This window comes from Mastacembelus armatus, chromosome 12 (genome assembly GCF_900324485.2).
Source record: "Mastacembelus armatus chromosome 12, fMasArm1.2, whole genome shotgun sequence".
NCBI lineage: Eukaryota > Metazoa > Chordata > Actinopteri > Synbranchiformes > Mastacembelidae > Mastacembelus > Mastacembelus armatus.
This window is the reverse complement of record NC_046644.1, coordinates 8,047,376-8,070,334: the sequence shown is the minus strand read 5'-3', so window position 1 is coordinate 8,070,334 and position 22,959 is coordinate 8,047,376. Positions and strand designations below refer to the sequence as shown.

The 22,959-nt window shown below is 40.1% G+C and overlaps 1 protein-coding gene across 1 annotated transcript in view; it reads left to right on the top strand.

Annotated features, from left to right (window-relative positions):
- The first annotated feature begins 3,335 nt into the window (after positions 1-3,335).
- cntfr (ciliary neurotrophic factor receptor) overlaps positions 3,336-22,959 on the top strand; it is a 204,246-nt gene continuing 184,622 nt past the window's right edge. The window contains exon 1 of the mRNA XM_026298385.1: positions 3,336-3,542. The gene's annotated coding sequence lies outside the window, so the exon portion shown is untranslated. The remainder of the gene's footprint in view (positions 3,543-22,959) is intronic.

The window sequence follows — 22,959 nt, the reverse complement described above, 5'->3', positions numbered from 1 at the left end:
TTTAAGCCAAATCAAACATGCGAATCACAAATATGACTTCCATACCGGATCGGTCACGGCCCGGGTTAACACTGCCACTTTTGCTGCTGACTTACAGGGTGCCAGTGGAAATTGGATTAAGACAAAAGAGTGTCAGCAAGAATGAGAGGAAAGGTGGACAAGACAGTGGTGAGACCAGCAATGTTGTCTGGTTTAGAGACAGTGGCACTGAGAAAAAGACAGGAGGCAGAGCTGGAGGTAGCAGAGCTGAAGATGTTGAGGTTCTCTCTGGGAGTGACGAGGATGGATAGGATCAGGAATGAGGACATCAGAGGGACAGCTCATGTTAGATGTTTTGGAGAAAAAGCCAGATTGAGATGGTTTGGACATGTTCAGAGGAGGGACAGTGAATACATTGGTAAAAGGATGCTGAGGTTAGAGCTGCCAGGAAGGAGGCCTAGAGGAAGACCAAAGAGGAGGTTCTTGGATGTAGTGAAGGAGGACATGAGGATAGTTGGTGTGGGTGAGGAGGATACAGAGGATAGGGTTAAATGGAGGCAGATGATTCGCTGTGGTGACCCCTGAAGGGAGCAGCTGAAAGGAAAAGAAGATACACTGAAATTATACTAACATGTTCATTTTTGTGGGGTAAGGGAGGTCAGGGTCAACTACCAAACAGCAGCCTCTGGAAATGTATGGTGTCTGCCACAAGGACACTTGGTTTGCCAAATACTGCTCTGACATAAAGCAGGGACTTCACCCTAAGCTCTCCAGACTCCCCACCATTATGAACTCCGGTGACCTCACTTTTTACCCAAAGTACTAGAATTGGGTGAAGCCCTCGCAATAAATCAACACACTCAATAATAAAATGCAATGCTTTATGTAATCATTATCTTAACTTTAACAAAACAGTTTTAACAGTTTTCAAAAGAGCAATGTAGCTAACATTTAATCTGATTTACAGGTCCAAATATGACACACAGATGGCTGCCTGGTATTTAGAGATGGGTCTGTAGAGACCATCTGACCTACTTGCTGTAAATGGACCCTGACGATGGCAACTTTTGATGCCTTCCATCAGCTCTTGAATCACTGCTGAGCTGTGGATACATTTGAAATTGAGTGAAGGGGTCTGGCTCACTGGTGAGCTGGACCTATTATAATTTCTCGATGCTCAACATAGCGAACATATGAAATCCCTCACTGGTCTGGTGTGTGTGTATTTGTACTAAATTGTTAAATAGTTAAAAAAAAAAGCTTCATGCCCAGCAAATGTAGTAAGGTCTATCAGAACTTGTTGATTTCGACTTTCCTTGAATTACATTTTGGATATAGCAGTGTTAGTGATCAGAAGTGTTATTGACATAAGCTTTCACAGTAAACAAAGTCATCCATTTAAGTTCAGCTGAGACATTTTAGGAGAAAGACCAAAAGGTGCAACATTTGGATGCCAGTCCCCAGTAGAATACCTTAGGTAGACTTAGGTACAGCAGTTCTCAGTGCACTTTGTAATCCTAAGAAATGAATGAAAATGAATTTAAATGAATTTAAAGAAAAACTAATGAGACAAAAACAGGCTAAATATACATAGAGTACCCTATAAATAAAAAGAATGATTATATTGTTCAGAGGAAGAGCTTCCAGTCAAGTCTGGTAATATTTACAAATTCACAATTATTGCACTATAACACTCATCATAATACATACCTAAATTACCGTAGTCATATACTTAAATAACTGAATAATTATTTCATGTAAAAAACGATGTTTGTGCAGGGGGCGGGACTAGTCAGTCACGGTGCCAGGTATCTGTGACCGGAAGTGATTAGCGCGCCTGGCGTCCGAGTTAGCTAGTTTGTAAGCACTGAAGATGTCCGTCAGGAAACGCTTTGCTCCTGAGCGACAGTAAACACCAGCATTACAACCAGATTCAGCAGCCCACGGGGAAACATGTCGAACCGTGGAAAGTACAAGAAAAGTTGGGGGAAAGCACCCAAGTTCACCGACACTCAGCAGGTGTAAGATAAGCTGCTGCCTCGGGACTGTTGTTTGAAAACACACAGAAGTTAAAAAATTTCACCCAGGCCTTTGGTTTGAAAAGGAAAACCGAAAACTGTGTTATTTTAACGGTGAGTAAATATTTTGTAAATATTTTGTAAACGTTGCGGTCTGGGGAGCTAAAGCATGTAATGTGATGTATGCCTGTCATAGGACACGTGACTTGTTATTGCTGTGTTGTTTTCATTAATGTTGTTTAAAGTTAAACTGCTTTGTATGGTCTCTTTCACATCTGGATGTTTCAACAACTGGTGTTGAGTTAGGTGCTTGTAGTCACATAATAGATTCCTTGTTTGGTATCATTGTGATAATAGATGAATTTCAGTAGCTATCTGTTAATTTGTAGCTCAGGGGTCGTGAGAGCAACAGTGTGGTGCCAAAAGTTCCTGAACATTACATGAGAAATGTGTGAGGAGCTGATCAGCTAACCACTGGCATGCTTGCAGTGTGAATGTGGCTTTGGCTGCATTTGTTACAAAGAATAATGAGGCATCTGTGGTGTTTTGTAGCCTTTGCGATCTATTGATGTATTTCCCACGAATGCTTTCTCAAGACACAATCCATCTTCTCCGTTCACACTGTCATGTTGTGCAATGGCTTTAAATATTTGAGAGTGTACATGGCTTTTCGAAAATGTACTTCTTTGTAGTGATCACCATACATTTGACTTGAAAGACCTCATCTGTGGTGTTTTCCATTGTTGTTCCTTAAGGTGTGATAGCTGTAATGGAATTGCATCAGCCTTGCACCAGAAGGTCAACTTTAAAAGGTTTCCATTACTGAAAAGGTCAGTGCTTCCAGGTGTGAAGCACTGCCACAGTAGAGATGGAAAAGTCAAAAACATTGAAAAACATATAATTGGATGAATTGTCTCTAATTGTATTAAGTGCATTTGTGTTGTTTTGTTTCTTTTGCGTGAATTTGCGTTCCCCAGATGCTCTTTAAATTTGGCAAGCACCGTTGGCACTGTCTCCATACACGAGACACTTTTGTTTTTGTACGTGTATGTGCACAGAATTATATTTCATCCTATATGTCAGTTTGTGTATACATGTTATGTGTGTGTATGTGGGCTGTTCCCTCCACTACCCTGAGCGGTGGCTAGGGGGTGCACTGTGGACATGGTGTGTATGGGCAAGAGGGAAAGAAGGGGGATGAGAGAGAGAGAGAGAGTGAGAGAGTGAGGGGGAGTGTGTGTCTCAGTAATGTATTCCTGCCTGTGGCTGGGCTGGTCACATGGGGAGAGCAGTCTGTTTAAAACAGCCTCGGCTCGCTCATTCAGAGCAGTGCGAGACTCAGAGACAAGACGCACACATTCTCGCTCTCTCTCTTTCACACACGCACTCACACACACATGCTCATGCACGCAGACGGCAACTTTCCTCTACCGGACTGACACGACACACACTCTGGGACAGACACACTCCCTTGCCACAGTGGAGAAGAAGATAAGGAGTGACAGATCAGAAATAAAAGAAATACAGAAAAAAAGGAGGTTCCCAGTGAGTAGCACATTGATTTTCATATTTTTTTCCATTCTGATTTTTGGACTTTGCTCTTCTTCAGCGCTGTCTGACCAGGACCTGACAGGCACTGAAAGAAGGTAGAAGAGTTAGATGCAGGGGACTGTGAAAGAAAAAAAGGAAGGGTAGCCAGAAGCAAAGGAAAGGTGATAGAAGAGAGCAAAGATGTGGTGCTAGTGCAACACCGGGATACCTCTCCATCAATCTGTCCCTCTGTCTGTGGGATCTAATGCTGTTAATTAGCAGCGGGTGCTTGGAATGAGAGGAATGTCATTACGCGGAGCTGGAGTAGGGATTGCTTCGGACTCTTGTGCTATTCTACGTGTGTGTGTCTGTGCATGTTCAGTCTGTCTTTTTGTGTTTTGTATGCCGGCTGCATTGTGGTGGTCAGCCGTGCTGATGTTGAGCACATTCCCCGAGACACACGCTGCTCTGGCTGTGATTAATAGAAACCTATTGGTATGTAGATTGAAGGGGATAGACCTGTCACAGCACTCCGTTCCGGTAAAATGAGTGATGTGTTGGGGGTAAGAGGACTGTCTCGCTGCCTTTCCTTCTCCTTCTCCGTCCAAGTATCTGTCTGCACTTCTCTGTCCTACTGACTTGTCTTTTTCTCTTTCGTCCTCCCTTCTCACCCTCCCTGCTTGATGTTACTGCAGCCGCTGATCTCTGACATGCTCTCCCACCCCTTACTGTCCTTTCCTGTCTCTGTCTTTTCGTTAACTTTTCCCCCTGCATGCATCCCCCTCTATTTTTATATGTCTCATCAGCTCTACATGCTCTTTTTTTATCCAGCTCCTTTCTGTCTATATGATTTTCTCCCCCACACTGGCACATGCTGGTATACATAGTAGATTTGTCAGTTGCATAGAAGGAGAGAGGATCGGAGAGTTGTGAGGAGGGAAGAGGGGAGGGAGAGGGGAAAGATAGAGAAAGGAATGAAGGAGAAAGTGTATGGGGGGGCATTGAAAAGGCTGACACTGCCTTGGACAATTAGCCCAGGGAGTCCGTCCTGGGGTGCTATTCTGAGAGGGGCTTTGGCCCCTGGGCCCTGGGCGCTGGGTCACGGGATGCCTTGACCCCTCCAGTCGACAGCTAGGCATGGGAGCCATTATCACGGCCTGATTGATTAGCACTGAGCGGAAATCCCTTTTCTCTTCACTCCTTGGGAGAAAAAGACGGGAGCTTTTTGTCCTTTTGCTGCTGCTGGTTTAGTATATGCCTGTCTGAATGTGAAAAGTTCTGGCTTTTTTTTGCTGTTGTCAGTTTTTGAGGTCTGGTCTCCGTATATCTTCACCCTTTGGGCTTGTCTTTTTTCTTTTAACTTATTTTCCTCCTCGTCGTGTATGTGTGCGTGTGTGGCTACAGTATTTATTTATCAACAAGTTACCCTCCGAGAAAGATTCAGCAGATTCTGAGGTACTATTGAGTTCTGCACCTGCAGAGGCTGTTAGTGATGCATGGCATAAACTACCTGGAGGTTGTGGAGAGAAAGAGGAGTGAAGGAGAGAAAAGCATTTGATAAAAAAAGAGGTGAAAGAGAACGTGATAAAAGACAAGAATGGTAGGGGGAACACATGCAATGCTGTGGGACAGCTAGGGAAATTGAGCTCCTCACTTCAATCTGTATGTTTGCCTTGCATTCTGTCTCCATCCAATTTTTCTGTTTTGATCTTCCTGGTCCCATCGCTCTCTAACTCTTGCTACTTGTGCTCTTACTCAACATGCCCCCCTCCATAGGCTGGGAGGGAGTTTAGCGGGGTGTTTAGCCCAGCTCACTGCTGATCAAAGCAGTGTGTGTCAGACTGGGCTTAGCCCCGGCACTCCTAATGGAGCACCGTTTTCATGCCTAGTTGGTGGTGGAACGGGAGGGAGAGATGGGAGTTTTTTTTTTTGTTTTTTTTGGGTGGGGGGGGGGGGGGAAGGGGTAACTGACAGAAAGGGTTCAAGGGAGGGAAAGACAGCCAGACAGGCAGAGACACATGAGGGCAGACAGGCAGACAGGCAGAGGGAGGGAGACAGCAACAGGCAAAAGGTGAACAGTAAAGATGGAGAGACAGGCAACCCAGGAGCCAAGACAGTGGCTGTCAAATGCACATAAGACAGACAGGGATACAGACTGTGTGCAGAAAGACAGAAAATAAGCATTTTTCCAGTCTTTTTCTAGTGCATGGAGCTAGCACCAACATGGCATACAGTTTAGGCCAGCACAGGATAGCTCCCACACATGGTTTGTTTTTAGGCTGGAAGCAACACCAGGCAGAGAGAAGCCTGTGTGTGTGTTTGTGTGAGAAAGAGATAACGAAGAAAAAGGGAGAGAACTGTGTGTGTATGTGTGCGTGCATAGTGAGCATCTGTGTCCCCGTCTGTGTATGCCTGTATGCCAGGCACCAGACAGACATGCATGTATACCTCCGTATTAATTTTTAGCAGGCTGTAAGAAGTCTACATGCCTTGGACATTGACCTTGAATTTGGGAATTTTCTGTCTTTTCAAGACAATTTTTTTTTTTGTAGAGGAAAAGAATATAGACTTAGTTGAAGTGGAAAAAGTTTGCTGTTATAACCTTGAGAAATAGAGAAATAGGGTTATGTGACTAAAGGAAAAGAAAAAAAAAGGGTGACATTTATTTTCATGAAACTGAAAGGTAAAATTGAGAAGTATATAATTTAATGTTTCTGTTATATTCATCAAACAAACTGTGATTTAGATACTTTGCTTTGACCTTTTTTCTTTTTTTTCCCTCCTGTTTCTTGCTTTACTTTCCGTTCTCGGAGTTCATTTAGTGATTTCTCAAGCCTCTTCTTCTCTCATCACTCTTCCAACTTGTTTCCATCTTTTCCCCCCAATATATTGTCACCACAGTTGCCTTCTATCGTTTCCTCAGCCGACTTTTGTATTTTGGAGTCTTCACCGTCTTGCCTCTCCTTTCCCGTTCCCCACCTCACAATGCTGGTGTTTATGCTTCTAGACAGAAGAAAGGTAAAGTAAAACTAGGATAATATTTCTCCTAACATACTTATTGCCTGAGTAAACATCCTCCGACAGATGTCCGAGCGCAGGCCTGATCAGAGTAGGGCGGGCGGGGGCAGCGAATCTCAGTGCTGTAACGTACACAAACTCTACAAATTGGAAGCCGGTGTGGAGAGCGGGGAGCAAGAGAAGTAGGGAGAGAGAGTCCAAGATGTTTCTCGCCTTGAAAACTAAACTATCTCTGGAGAGGAGAGGGAAAACTCCTGGTATTTTTTTTTTTTTTCTTTTTTAGAAACTTTAAAGTAATTAAAGTTACTTTTAGGCTGATGCTGATGTCAGAATGCCAAAGATTGCTTTGCTTTCACAGTCTAAAACCTGACTGTTGTTTGGTTAATATTCTTTGTGCAAACAGGTGTCTGTACCAGCTCAAAGACAGTTAGCAAAATAAACACCACTTTATAGCAGTCTTAACAGTTTATGATTAAAAGTGAAAAACATGTGATTGCATCCTGTCAGTCTCAGTAAAACACTGATTTATATTTCTCAACTTAATAGCTTTGAATTGGGATCTCCAGTAAGTAACACTAGGAAAATGAACTGGGAAAGTAAGATGTCTAAACCAGTTTTCACCATGTTAGTTAAATGTGAAATCAACATTTCATATTTTATGTTTATTATGTATCTTCTGGTTGTAGCTGCAGTTGCTGTAAATTAAGCTAATCACACAAAAACATGTCTCTGCTTTCTCAACTGCAAAAAAAGTGGCTTTAAATCTTAAATGAATCTTTTAGATATATCTAACTTCTAGGCTTCTAAGGGTGAATCTAATCATCTGAAATTCAAACTGATTCAGACTTTATGATACTTGATTCAACTTTGACAAAGCGCTTTCAAACCCGACATCTGAAGTGGATGACGGGTGAGAGAGTGACAATAGGGAGAGAGACAAAAAGTGTCAGGGAGAGAGGCTAGAGTAGTAAGACAAAAATTAAATTTAATAAAATTAAATTTTGGAAAGCATATTTGTGTGTACAAGCACCAACAGAGACATATTACATGCCTCTGTGAAACAAATGCAGGCAAGAAGTTTTTATGCAACAAAAGGCAGCAGAAACATGAGAAAGTACTCCTTTTCAGCAACACACTGCTCCCAAACGTACTCTGTCTACACTCTTTTTTTTTTTTTTGGTTAGATATACCACTTGCTGAGTGCTTTTATCTAAATGAACCTAAGGGTCTGAAAACATGACAAGATTTTTGTGAAGATTTGGCCCCAATTAAGCTGCCTCACACATATTTCCACAGATCCACTTTCACGACAGTTTCCTCTCTGCACCCCGAGCTGGAAGACCTGGCTCGAAGAGGGACTCTGTGTGTATAATTATTTTAGTAAGCCAAAAGGACTCTTTCTTTGTACATTTTTAATGTGGAGAGGACATACAGATATATTAAACCACACTGATGCCATACCACATAACATGCTCTATAGATCAAAGCTTTAAATTGTAGAAAGTTGTGAAATGTTTATAAAAACATTCCTTGCTGTCTGTGGTTGCAATTATCTTTTCTTTATGAGTGCCTGTTTTTCTAAACTTCTGTATTTGCATTCACCTTTTGTTCGATTTTTTTTTTTTTTTGCATTTGCTTGTTTGTCTGCCTGTGAGTCAGTGTCAGTCTGCTTATGTGTGTGCTAGTGCATCAGTGTGTGTGTCAACTTATGTGGAGATTTGCTTGGCTTTGCTATATTTTCATCCTTAAGACAGCTCTCCATTCAGCCCCCGTAGTATTCTTGCAGCCCAGGCAATAGAAGAGTTTGACTCCTCTAACTTTCTGATCAAAGCAAATGAGGGAAATATAGAAAACCATTTATGAATATGCATCGTTCACCCCTCACCCTCCCAACACTCAAACTTGTTCCTACACTTCTACACACACACACACACACACACACACACACACACACACACAAAAGCAGTCTCTTCCAGTAGGGGGCAAACCTGCTTTGAAGTGTATTTCAACTACGGCTGTCTGAATGGCTTTCACATTTTAACATGCTCATGGGCCACATGCAGTGTGACAGTATGTGTGGTAGAAACATGCACACACTTATTTACCTTGCATTTTGACATGTGTGCTTTCAACATGTAGTTTTTCCCTCTGTATAGTACAGGAACATATGATGAAACTTTTGAGACAATCGTTATCTTCCATCCATCGATTTGCCCATCGACCCATCTATATTGTGCATTTATTTGTATTGTGCAGTATAACAAACTGTTTTTATTTTCTCTGTTCAGATTTAAATCACATTTTTTTTCTTTTTACATATAAAAGAGAAATGTATTTCATGTAGAATTGGGCCATTTGAGGTAGTTTTGGCATCCAAATCAGGATGCCTCCTGGGCTCCTTCCATTGGAGGATTTCTGGACACGCCCAACTGGCAGGAGACCTCGAGATAGATCCAGAACATGCTGGAGGGCTTATATATCTCATTTGTCTTGGGAATACCTTTGGATTCCCCAGGTTGAGCTGAAAAAACTGTCTGGGCTATCCTACTACCACTGTAACTTGACTCAGATAAGTGGCATAGGATGGATGATAGCTCATTGTCTCCAGTTGTGCTATATTTATTTGCATAATGGAAAGAATGGGAAAACTCAAACTGGGAACATTTGTACTTTTCTATTCTATTAATCTAAATGCCGTTACATTGTGGCCATACCAGATAAATAGAAATTAAGCTGATATCAACCAGTTTTATCTTGTTACATTCTTTTTGTTTTTCTTTCTTTCTTTTTTAAAAATTATATTTAGGCCCGAGCCATCAGGGCCTATTGTAATCGCTCAAGTGACCGCCGGTAAAAATGGTGTCAATGGCGAGCGTGCAGTGACGTAGGAATGTGTAAGAGCTGTCAATATATACATAGTGGTTGCCGTGGAAACGTCTATATTGTTATTGTCAGGATTATTATTATTATTGATAATATTCTTTTTCTGCATAAAGAATGCAAATTTCACCCTCTAAACATATTTAAACTCTCACATTTACCCAAAATTCAGGTTCGTGTGAAATTTTTTTTAATATATGCTACATAGATGAACACAAAAAGTGAAAAGTGAAAATTCATTATGTTATGACCAGTAGCTCTGATTTTCCCACATTCAGGTGCATTTATGATCAGTATAAGACATTAACACTGCATTAGCCTGCTTGTGGTCTGTACTGTCATCAGTTATTCCTGTGATCACCAGGTCCTTTTGAAGAAAGACATGGCTCTGCTAATGCAAAGAGGAGACATTTGCAGTTTGATGTACATTAATCATTCAAATTACAGTAGAGTGATAAGCTCTGATCCTCCAGGCATCATTTTTTGTTTAAAACTATGCTTCACTATTGTTCTTGTTTGTCATGTTTTAATATATATTTTCTTTTCTTGTATTTTCTGTTATGTTGGTGTTGCTCTTACTTTTGTCTGCTCCTCCATGGTATATATTACTGCTCATGCAATGGGCACACACACAATACCAAGATATTCATCACTGTTTGTGTAGATTTAGGCCTTTATAAGACAGACCCAAATGTTTCAGTGGAGGAATCAGCATTAATATGGTCTACGCTAAGGGAAGGAAAAAACTGTTGTGAAGTGTGACATCCCAGTTGCAAAATTACCAGTTGCTGTGGAATGTTGTCTATTTTTGGCAAATGGCAAATGAGGAGAGTGAAAAGATGCACGGCTGTCACACAGAGTTAAAGCATGTGTGAGAAAATCTGCGAACCAATAAAAGTGAAAAAAGAGAGATCAGGTGTTGCTGACATTGGACAATACTATGGTTCCTTCTCGAGGGAGATGAGAGATGGTGAGGTCAAGAGAAGTGACAGGAAAAGTTGAGTCTAACAACAAGCAAGAATGCTCTCACCTGAGGCATTATAAAGGGATACAAGAGACACTGAAGCTCTGACAGGACGGAGGAGAGGCTAAGCATAGCTAACAACATATGTCACTTCTTGATGGAGGGGTAAAAAGAGACAAGATGCCTGGAAAGACAACTGAAAGGGTGAGTAGGAGGCTGACAAAAGTGATTGTGGTCAGAGGAGAGGAGCAAAGAAAGTAGAAGAATAGCGGAGATTCAATTATGGAGCAGAAGACAGTTTTACTGAAGGATACCATCAAGCAGGATTGGGACAAATAAGGTAGCAGAAGAGAGGAGGCACTGAGAGAAGTGGATAGACCTGGAAGAAACTAACACCTGTTTGGGGGTGGTAGTGGGGCACAAGGGAGCTTAACACCATTATCGCCACTTGTGTGATAGAGGTCAGAGAAGAGGGAGAGGTGCAAAGATTAGAGAAAATGAAAGGGGAGATGTTGGACAGGGTGGGAGCCAGGGCAGTGCTTGGAGTTGAGATGTGACAGTGGTCATCGAACTGAAGACAAATGGAAGGGAGGTGGGGAAATGGAAAGCTCAGTGGGAACATGAGGAGAGACAAGAACACAGAAGCACATATGCATCACAATGTTCATTTTGCCTGAAATTTACAGCAGTAAAGCTTAAAATGAAATTGGGTTTGTTGCTTTAAACAGGAAATTGTAAGTTTAACAATGTTAAGAAACAGATTTGCAATTGACGTGTGTAAAATGCAGTTGCCGGTACTGTTGGAGACAATTTACCCACATAACCTGAAAACATTAGTAAATTGAATTTTTGTTTTTGTCCTCACAGCTACTGCTTGTCAGGTGCTGTATATCATCCTCATAAGTCTGCTCTCATATTACTTCAGGAGTAGGATGCTGAAACACTGCCATGCTCATTTATTTTCATATATTTTAAAAAAAAATCAAATTCAGACCTGACATCATCACCCCATGTATCGCAAATGTTCATAAGTCTGGGATCATGCCACTTTATTAATAATGCACTACATTAAAAATGCATGAATTTTCCATCAGTTGGAAAATCAACATTTATGATAATGACATGGAGATATCTCCATCCTTTCTTGAGATATTTCCGATATATTTATACATCTCAGCTTTGAAAGACTTCCGCTGGTGCTGCTGTGTGTAGGTGTGTGTGTGTATGTGTGTATTTGTAGTTTTGTGTCCACGCTATATCTTTGTCCACTCAAGTTCAAGAAACTGCTGTCTGTTCGTGCTGTGTATAAGCTTGCCTTCATATACCAGTGTGTGAGTGAGTGCCTCTCTCAGAGCCTGGGGCTTTTAATCTATTAAAGCCAGATCCTTAAACACTAATCAATGCACCCTTTTATATTTCCATTACAGTGCAGAGGGAAAGGGATAAATAAAGCATGACAGTGGATCTCAGTAGTGGACACACACACAAAAATCCCAATGCTTGTTCAAATGAGCATGGAGAGGAATGACTTGTTTGTGCCAAAAACAGGTTTAAGTGCAGTGTGGTGGCAGGTTCTTATTCATTATTTATTATTTTTCTATCCAGATTTAGTTCATTGTATTTCTATAGTCATGCTAGAGAACTTCCTGTTCAGTGTAATCAACCTGACAGGCAATATATTTTTTAAAAAGTCTATATTATTATGGTTGTTCAGACTGTCATTCTGTCATATTTTTTATTTACACAGATTCACACAAGTCACATTTTTATGTATTTGTGCCCACCTCATGTTAAGTGATATTCAATATGAGTGCATATCCAGTTTATTACAGTTTTGGTTTTATTGTGATAGTTGTGGGTGAGGTAACATAGTCACCAACATAGTGGTTGGAAAACGCTGACATTATTACAGCAGAGTATGAATGATGAATGCTAAATTAATACACCTGATACCTCCTCCTTTCATTTAGACAGTTAATTTCTGATGCTTGCATGAGAATCTGTGGCTTTTGTATGACATGCTCTTCATGTCATTGGCCTCCTAACTTTTTCCTCTTTAAATGTAGTGCTCCTTGTTTGCAGTATCGCATCACGTATTCACTTATGACCGTATTTAACTGGTGATATACAGTTTGTGCGGCAGCATTCAGCTGTCAGGAGACAAGACTTTCAAGCTATGCAGCTGGCAATATGCACTCCCATTTTAGGGATGATTTACAGCAAAGTACTTGCCTCTTCTCAGAGCACACTTTATTAGCAATGTCGGCATGTGTACATGTCCCTCAACCCCAATTAATTTAGTATACTGAAGTGGTGGATTTGCATTAGACTGTGCCAGCCTTTGGAGTATACTTTATTTGTGTTGTCTGGGTAACCTGCACCATCCCCTCTACCCCCCAAAATACCCAACCACCCCACATTTATTTCACCACGCTTACCTAGCACTATTTTCTCTGCAGGAGTGTACGTGTGTGTTTTTCCGCTGCACTGTGGTAGTTTATTAGCGATGTCTCCTTTGATAGTTAGTGTGCACGCTTGATTATGGCTGAAAGGGAGTGGGCCGGGCACTGGGCCGGAGAGGAAGTCTGCCTAATGATATTAACAACATCCTTTATTGGGTAGCTACTGCAGGCAGAGGGAGGGTGAGGAGCAAAGAGGCACGAGGGAGGGGGAATAGAGTGAAAGAGAGGGTGAGTTGGAAAGAAGAAGGCAAATGGGAGAGAGAAAATTTAGGGTGAATCAAAGAGACAGTGTGTGTGCAAGGCAGTGGGGGTTACTTGTCTGGGGATTTAGCTAAAAGAAAAAATAAGGAAGAGGTTGATGAGCTGTAGGCAGACAGAAAATAAACAAAACAAAATTATAAGAGAAGGAATAATCTATGCAAGTGACCCTGACCCAACAATATGATGGTGGAAATTCTCACCCTGTCTTCATATTTTATACAGAACTGACACTCTATATGTGCCCCTCTAATAGAAACTTTGCAGTTGTATCACAAATTACCTAACAACCCCATCTGGATCCATCATGAAGGCCCACTGGGGGATTAGCTGTTTGTAAATAATGGGTTTGACAGCTGGGCTGGAAAAAACAGTGATACCTGAAAAAAAGTGTTTTAATGCTGACTGTTAGAGTGAGTGGGTGGAAAAGGGAGAAAGTATTATTATTATCATATATAATTATAAACAAGACAACAGATAAAAGATTTGGTAGATATGCCTGGAGTAAAATATTTCACGTGATTCAAGAAGGATATTTCTTAAACATAATGGCAGTGAGAGTTGCTTTAAAAGCCATTGTGCATTTTATATGAAGATGTCAGGACACATAGGTAAATAAGAAATGTGCTTTTGCTCACAAACACAAATTGACTATATTAGGAATCAAAGAATAATGTGCACATTTCTGCATATTATTCTCTTCTTCCTAATATATTCAACTTAGCACAAAAAGGAGTCAAGGTGAAAGAGAAGGCATCATCTCTATTAGGTCTGTAGCGCTACTTCTGAATGCACTTACACTCGTACACATTAGATCCATTGCAGTGCATAAAAGACGGGGAGTGAATGGAACGGGGATTATTTACATAACCGGTTTATGTCCTTTTGTGTTGTTGAAAGACGCAAAATGAGACAGTGGAGCCTCTATAAACTGGCATTGTATGGTAGAGTCAGTGGAAAACCCACACCATATACACATATATAATTACTGTATGGAAGTTTATTATAGACAAAACTACTGTACAAGCTAGAAAGAGAATTTTGCTATAATTAGTCTGCAATTGAAGATGTGAGCGCGAGCAGCAACAAATTCATGAGTATAACTTTTGCTCCCAGCTCAAAATGTGCTATTACACTTTCCACAATTCTGAGCACTTGAGAATGTGAGAATTTGCACATCCTAATTAGTCTACAGAACATGCCTCAACAAAGACACACATGGTCAACTTTGTGAGGTAACTTGAGGCTTTACTGTCACTTCACAGAGGTGTACAAAACAGAGCGTGCAACTTTGAAGTTAGTGGGTGATGGAAGCTTTACTGCTCACAGATATACAATTTGTTTTGCGCTTCAGTTACATTTACAATTCTGTTCTTGCTCAATCTTGACACACACTAAAATCTTGATCTACACTGAGATTGATTACCGCTTTGTATTTGATCGTAAATAGAGTTTTGCTCTTTGCCATTAACAGACTTCTTTGACTGTAGACACTTTTATGAAAAAAAAAAAAGTTCCTGGCAACATTTTAATCGGTTTTGGAGAAAATGATGCGTGAAACAGCATATGTTAACAGATTTAATCAAAAGACAATGTTCTACCCTGTCTAGCACAACCAGCAATACTCTTATGAACACATACAGGACTGTCACACATGCGCATCCCCAGTTATGAACAGATACTAAATGACAGTGTGTTGATTGTTAAGCAGCACCAATCCTCATCTCCCACTAACACCCAGTAAAAGCTGTCACCTTGAAGTCTCGCTCAACACCAAAAAATGCCAAGGCTGGCAGTTTCCTCTGTTTACCTTGGCAAGGTGCCTAAGAGCCTAAGTACCTAAGAGCTCATCCCAGATGTATGTGATTGTGTGCAGGAATGTTTGTCTGTGGGCATGTTAGTCTCTGTACAACAGAGCATGTGGCATTTTTTGTTCTGTGTGAGTGTGAGAGAACTAGATGGAGACGGATAAATAAACTCATTCCCTTGCACTGTGTCTCTCTGTAAGCAGTGTCAGTGTCTCTCGGCACCTGTGGCTAAGGAGATGTATCAGACACACACGGCGAACAGTCACGCTGCCAGTCAAATGCACGCACACACATTATATCCCGTGCTGCAACAGCGAATACGCATATACATGAAGCAACAACATTCTAAAAACCCACACATCTTCAGTCTAAACGCACTTTGTCACATATGATACACACAGTCAAGCGCATACACAGTGGTTCCAGACCAACACATGCAAAAACCTGTATGTCACGTACACCCACCAGTCTGTCAGAGTTAAGATATCACATGTCTTTACCCAGGACCCTTCCCCCAGGTAAAAACGTGACTGCTGTCCATTTCTAAGCACATATCTGTGTGTGTGTGTGTGTGTGTGTGTGTGTGTGTGTGTGTGTGTGTGTGTGTGTGTGTGTGTGTGTGTGTGTGTGTGTTTGAAAGAGAGGGAGAGATACCATTCACCCATCTTTCACTTGGAGGCAGAATAGAAAATAGTCCCTTATCAGGAAGGATTATAAAAAAGTGTAATACCATCATGCACTTGAAATGACTTCAGCTTCTGTCGAGCTGTGGGTGTTTGTTTGCATGTGCATGTGTGCAAATCTAACCTTTTCTTCACATTTGTTATATATTTGGTCATGCTGTATATTTGTGTGATGCATTTGTATATGCATGACCTGTATCTGCTCAGTGTAAAAGTTTGTTTAGAATATGTAGGGTTCTGTGGTGTGTTTTAACTTGTTGTTCTTTTTATTTGTGTTACAGGAGCCATTTAGATAGCTTCAGTGCCGAAAGTAAATCAAATATGATTCAAATATGAAAATTGGAATGCAAACTAACATTATCAATATGGAAGCAAATCCTGGCAAAAACAAAACTGGACAGAGCATGTAAACTGGCTGCCTGAAGTGCCACAGTTCTGTGGCCAACAAATTGATGCCTGGTGGATAAAAACCCTGCTCCAAACACCAGCTGAACACACCATCTGTTTCTCTGCGATCCCACTCATTAGGGATACGTATTTTAATTTATTTTTATTTCCCATGTCATTGCATGGGCATTGCTGTCATCCTACTGCTTTCTGCATTCTTGTTGTTATTGTCATTTCATTTCTGTTATTGTGTGTGTATTATGAGAGCTTGACATCTTATTGTCTTGCTTGTTGCTTATTTTGAAGTGAGACTTTTTATGGTTCCTTCACAAATTGTTGATAGCAGTTCCTCTTTTCTTTTTCTCAGCATACTGCAATCTCTTTTTTTTTTTTTTTTTTTTTTTGGAACAACCACATTTGAAAACCAATGGACCTGTCAGCAGAGAGCCCAGAGGCAGCAGTCATGCTGCTAGCCTTCTGCCATCTCTCCCTCCAGATGCAACTTTTACATGCTCCATCTGTGGCCCTATGATCACTGTCAACAGCTGCTTGCAGTGGTTACATTGCTTACAGGCACAACCAGAACTAGTTTTATCTACTCCAAATTTAGAAACGTTATCTCTGTTTGTTGATGAGACACCATTGTCTGTTTATACGTGTGCCAGAGTTCAGCATGTATTCTTTCAGATAAATTGATACAGTGGTATCTGCTTGTGATCTTAAATTCTCGTCAGAAAACTGACCTACAGTTTTCTGTTAGATAAACAGATTGCCCAGATTGCACTGGCATTGCATATGTGAGAGTGTTTGCACAGTTTTCAAGTACACGTGCTTGTGTAAAAGCGCAAACATAATCTGTATTTGTGTTTGAGAATGAGAGAATAGAATCTGCATGTTTGTGTGTGTGTGAGCAGTGGATTCGATTTCACTGCGAAGGCATCCTGAACAGTCGGTCAGTTTCCTGCCACACGTTCAGCTTTGCCTCCCCATGACAAATTCCTCGATTTCCTCCAACACATTGCTGATGCATTATTGGTCATGGACATTATATCATCCCACATATTCTGTCTCTTGGAGTCTGGGAAGCATCAAATTGCATGCGTGTTTATGAGCGCAAGAAAGAATGAAAGAAAGAGCAACTTGTTAGCCAACAATGTTTTACCCCCTATAATAAGTAAGGATTTTGGCTTGCTTTATTTGAATTTCATGGCTTTTTTATTATCTGTATTTAAGCTGGGACCAGATTGTGGCCGGTTTTACTGCAGAAGCGCACATATAACATGCACTTTGCACAGTTTGGCTTTTGTTTTAGAATTACTATGGTATTGCTGTCCATATTGTTCAGGAAAGTTAAGGTTTAGCCCAAGTGTGAAATCCATATTGCAGTCTTTTAGTTATACTCAATTTGAAAGGTGATGTGTCTGTGTGAATGAGTATGAGTGTTTTTTCACGTGTCTGACTGTGAGTGTGCGTGCACATGCACAGGCCTGTTGTCATGTGTGTTATGCCATGTAATATATGGTTCTGTAAATTGGTATGAGGGTATCACTGGTATTTCCATCTCAGTGTGAGTGTGCTTGTGTTATAATTTGTGACCCTCCGCCATCGCATAAATCCACTAAATAGTAGCTCAAAAAGACCGAAATGCAGGAAAAAAGTCCATATGGAACTTATCATAAGCAGCCATATTTCTCCATTATTAGAAGCAATTTGTTTTAATTGCCTACTTAGAAGTAATATGGCCTCAAACTAGCATTTTTTTCATAAAACCCTAAATGAAATATGAGAATGCCTATTAACTGCCACAATTACGTTATAATAATCAGAAAATTGAGTTGTCAAGACTAGAAAGCCTCTTAAAGATGATAGGTACACAGCATATGCTGTGTGTAGGCGCGCACGCATGCACGCACGTGTGTGTCCACTCATTTTGTGGGGAACCAAACGTAATTACACACACATTGTGGAGACCGAACTTCCTCGTGAGGTTCAGATGCCTCTCTGGTTAATCAGTAATTATTAATCAATGAATTTTACCTTTAGGTTTGTGGTAAGGTTAGGGTAAGTCTCCATTTCAGCAGAAAACCAATGACTTTTTAGTACAGAAGGGTGGGTAACTGATTGATACTTGAATGAAACAAATTGGCGGCACATGCCTACATCACTACTATATTCACAGTGAGGAATATCCTTTCAGGGATGATTCCTAAATAGTGAGTGGCCTCTGTTTGCACTCAATTCTGACTGGCTGGAGGGATGTTAATTAGTTTTATAATAATCCCAAATCTTGTGCGCTGTAGTCATAATACCATAGTGTATGAACACATGACACACATTCTGCTGAATCAGAGTTCATAAGCCGCTTTTCCTTCTGCTTCATTTCACTGATAAAGACTGTGAGTCAAGCTTATGTGGAACAATTTAATTGACTAAGCATGAATTCCAAATCTTAGAGTGATCAATATGTGATTCCTGATCTGGCAAAAATGCCCTTCTCCATTGCCAATAGCTAAATGATCAGCTGGTCCTAACACATACAGAAATAGCTTCACTGTGAGACAAGCCAGTCTTGGGTCAGCACTTCTACTGTAATTGTTTGATTAGCAATGGCAGAAACGTAATATTAGATGTCAAAATCGAAATAGGAAAGACCAGTGGGATTTAAAAAAAAAACATGAAATGTTACTGATGCACATACTGCTTTCGTTTGGTTGACGTTTTTTATATTTGACTGCTAATGCATCAATTACCCTCAGTACACAATAGCATAAGGTACAGATAACCTCAGTCTCTGAGGATTATGAATATTATTCAAATAAAAACACATTTTTGTGACAGTGATTCTGTCTGTGCTTGGGGCTGTGCTTGACTTAGCTCTTCCAATCGTTTTTCATGTGCAAGAGGCTTTCAGAATACTTTATGTTCAGACAGGCATAAGGGATTCTCACAGGGCTGTGACACTCCCATTAGGAATATGATTCCTACAATACAGCACACATTAACTTAGAAACATACACCAGCTCTGTAGTCCCCGCCCGCAGCAGCATACACAGATTGTACTTAACATTGTACCCCAAGATGTTGTGGAGCGCTGACTCAAAAGCATTCTTGTAGTGTGAACTTTTAAAACTGGATTTTGTTTCACGGCTTCTCAAGGTACAAAACCCAACTTCTTGTAATTTAGTGGTCGAAGAAAAGGCTAAGAGCTTTTCTCATTTTAAATGCAAATGCCAGTACTTTAAGTTTGCTCTCTGCTTTCCTAAATTAACATGGATCCGGTCGCAACTGTGTATAGCCTTGGAGCTTCCAATACCATGCTGAAATATGTAAAACTAGTTTTAAATGGATTTCCAAGGACTAAAGTGGACTACTATGAAGTATTTTCATTTTTCTTAACTTCTAGCTATCCTCCTAATCTCATTTGACAAAAGCAAGACCTGCATGTGAGACACAGAACTGTTTTCATTATTTAGGAGCAGAACACACCTGTGGCACATTTCGAAATAGCATGTTTAGTAATAATACATTACCAGTGGGTGAGCGGCTGGCATCGATCATGGCCAATCAAATCAGCTCCTTCAGTCGCCTTTGAAAGCAGTGCACTCCCTGGAATGAGGCACTGACGATTTTATTAGGAAGAGTAGAGGCTGCCTTCTTATGAGAAGGACAGTCTGCACTGGACATTGCTATCTTAGAGATGGACACAGTTATATGGTACAAAAGTATCATACCATAATTATAAATATGCAGTATATAGCACCATAAATATGTTACCAAGGGGAGATGATGTCTCTCTTTAATCAAAGTCTAATCAACATGTCAGCTAGTCATTTGAAAACCATCCATCCATTTTCTATACCCACTTATTTCTTTAACCAGGGTCACATTGATCAGCTGGAGCCTATCCCAGCTGTCTTTCGGGTGAAAGGCAGGGGTCCACCCTGGACAGGTCACCAGTCCATCACAGGGCCACATAGAGACACACAACCACACACACTCACACTCACTCCTATGGACAATTTAGTCACCAGTCAACCTGACATACATGTTTTTGGACTGTGGGAGGAAACTGGACTACCCGGGGTAAACACACACAAGCACAGGGAGAACATGCAAATTCCACCCAGAAAGGTTGCGAACCCAGGACCTTCTTGCTGTGAGGCAACAGTGCTAACCACTCAGCCACCAAGCTGCCCTTGAAAACCATTATAATGCAATTTTGATACATTATTCATGTATCCACATGAATTGAATGATTCCCCCTCAACATGTTGAGAAAAAGCACCTCATGCGTATGATTTTTTTTTTTTAAATCAAAGTGTAACACATAAAATGTGTAATTAAGGGAAAGGACAAGGCAGCTTTCCTCAGTTAATGAAAGGCTGACATTTCAGTGAAGCTTCGATTGCATTTAATTTCCACAAGGTATTGTGCATGAAATATTTAATTGCAACACAAATAATTTGGATTTAGATAAAGGTAAAACATTTCTCTTGGTCTTTATTTGAAAAGAGCATACATTCTTATGTTTACCACAGAGGTGCCTGAAAGACAGTTAAAGCTTATTGGTTTTAGCAGAGTTCCCTTGTGCCAGTTTCTCTAAACCTATGATCATATAGGATGTAGCCAAAATGTAGAATTTTACAGTTTACTTCTCGCATGATCAAATAAACATAAGTAAAGGCATAAATGTTTTGAATATCTGTGATGGTGATTATTGAGCTGAACCAGCTTTCAGTTTACAGAAACTGCAGTCTCGTGATAGAACCTATTCTACTAGAGTATAAATAGCCTTTTACAAGTACAAATTACGTGCCTGCTGTCTGAGCAAATTGCCCTATCTCTTGATGTTAGTCTTGCAAATACTTAAACATATAGGCTGCAGTCTTTATATACAAATGGTTCGGTTTATTTATTTATTTGATAAACACCAGTATATACACTGAGCAAAGTGCTGCCTCTTTGTGATAGTGAAGTGTCTAAATTATGAAAGATCTTCTCTCAAAACACTTTCTTTATAGTTATTCTTGTTGTTTTGCCTTAGCTTATTGGATTTTTTGCAAATATCAATAGTAGTCATAAGAGGTCTTGGGACTTTATTTGGTTCAAGAGAACAAAGATAGTCAAAGACAAATGGGGATGAAAATGTGTAATTTCAAACTTTGAGGCAGTGACAGCAAAAACCACATGTAGTTGCTGAGACTTTATAACAGGTGATTATAGGATGATGCTTAATGCTTAATGTAAATAATGAGCAAATTAAGAAAATTATATTTTACTGTGAGATTTGTTGTAGAGTGTTATACTGCATTTCCATGGATGATCCTCAAAGAAATCCTAATTATTATCCTAATGTAAAGTGAAGCAGTATCAAACTGAATTAATAAGATTTAGGTTGCATATATCTGACCTGACAGGATGACAGACTAGGAAAGACTAGCAAGTTTTTGCAGAAAAAAACAGAATTTAAGTTGAAAAATGTGAACTACAAACAAGACTGTGGACAAACATTGTATTGATTTTACCCACTATATTTAATCTGTTTTTAGTGCTGAAGAAATAACATTTTTACTGTTTGCACTTAGTTTCCAAATTCTAATTGCTTTTATGTTGAAGAGTTGTTTTGTTTTTACTGAATCTTAGATGGTGTATGCATATTGCTGTTTGCGAAAATGTTATTTGGCAAACTGGGCTTTCAAATTGCATATGCAGAGTGATGCTGGATGAGGGTGAAATGTATTGAGAGCTTATTGATCAATAGAAATATAAAAAGCAGGGAGAGAGAAGAAGGAATTGCGATAGGACGCAATTTCTAAAACAGACCTTATTGTCATTGCCTGCTGAACAATTTTAAGTAAAGGTAAATGAATATGCAACAGAAGTCACTTTGCCAAGCACATATGTCTGTGCTATTTTAGAAATGCCACATTATTAGCAGAGTCATGAGAAGAATACAAATGTTGCACTTTTTCTTTTCTTACCATAGCGTTGTTTCCTTTATAGACCAACAATTATATTTTGTATTTTTACTGTCCGGTAATTTCTTTGGTATTTTGTACTGGAATCATATAGTATAAGGTGACTAATTTTCATGGGGAAGCTTTGTTGTTATAACATCTGCAACAATATTGAGCTTAAATCCATTGTGTTCTGATATATTTACCAGTTGCACTGTCAATATTGCAGCGATTAATTCATAGTGATGCTGATCTTTCCATAAATGAAGCCTGAGATATCTCTAACTAACATTTTGGGCCACCATGATGGCTGTATACATTAACAGGTTGCTATTACAGAGACTTGAAGTGGCCAGGTAGCAAAAAGTAGTGAAGAGCTGCAAGAGAATGGGAATGAGTGGCAGTCACTCAAAACAGTATGGCAGACATGTACATCGTATGTGAGTGGCACTCTATGCCTTTCTGCCTCAAAACTCAAAAGACAGAAAGAGAAATCAAAAAAGGTAAACATGGGGAAACACACTGAGGAAAGTAAACTGAGAAATAAAGAGACATGGGCTGAGCAACACAAGAAGCCAGACAGGCAGAGACAAAAGAGAGACAGATAGAGATATGAGAGGAGTCAGGCCACCAGATGGTCTAATGACCACAGGAAATATTACAGCTGGCAACCGCGCACCAACATTAATGACACCAGTCATTTAAGAGCCCTGAGATGAGCCACTATGTGTTCATGTGCATATCTTCCTTAGGGTTTGTGTTGCACATTTGACAGCATTTGCAAGGTCAAGAAGTTCTTCTCATTATTGCATAATTACCAAACGTCAAAGTCTGGTGACATTTTAACCTTTTGTTGTGTGAAAAGATAGCTGTAGGGTTTAGCCAAGGCCATGTATGCTCAAATGTGGGTAGGTCAAATGTCAGGAGAAAGGCAGTTGAAGACATATATATATATATATATATCCATGTTATATGGATAGATATATATATATATATATATATATATATATATATA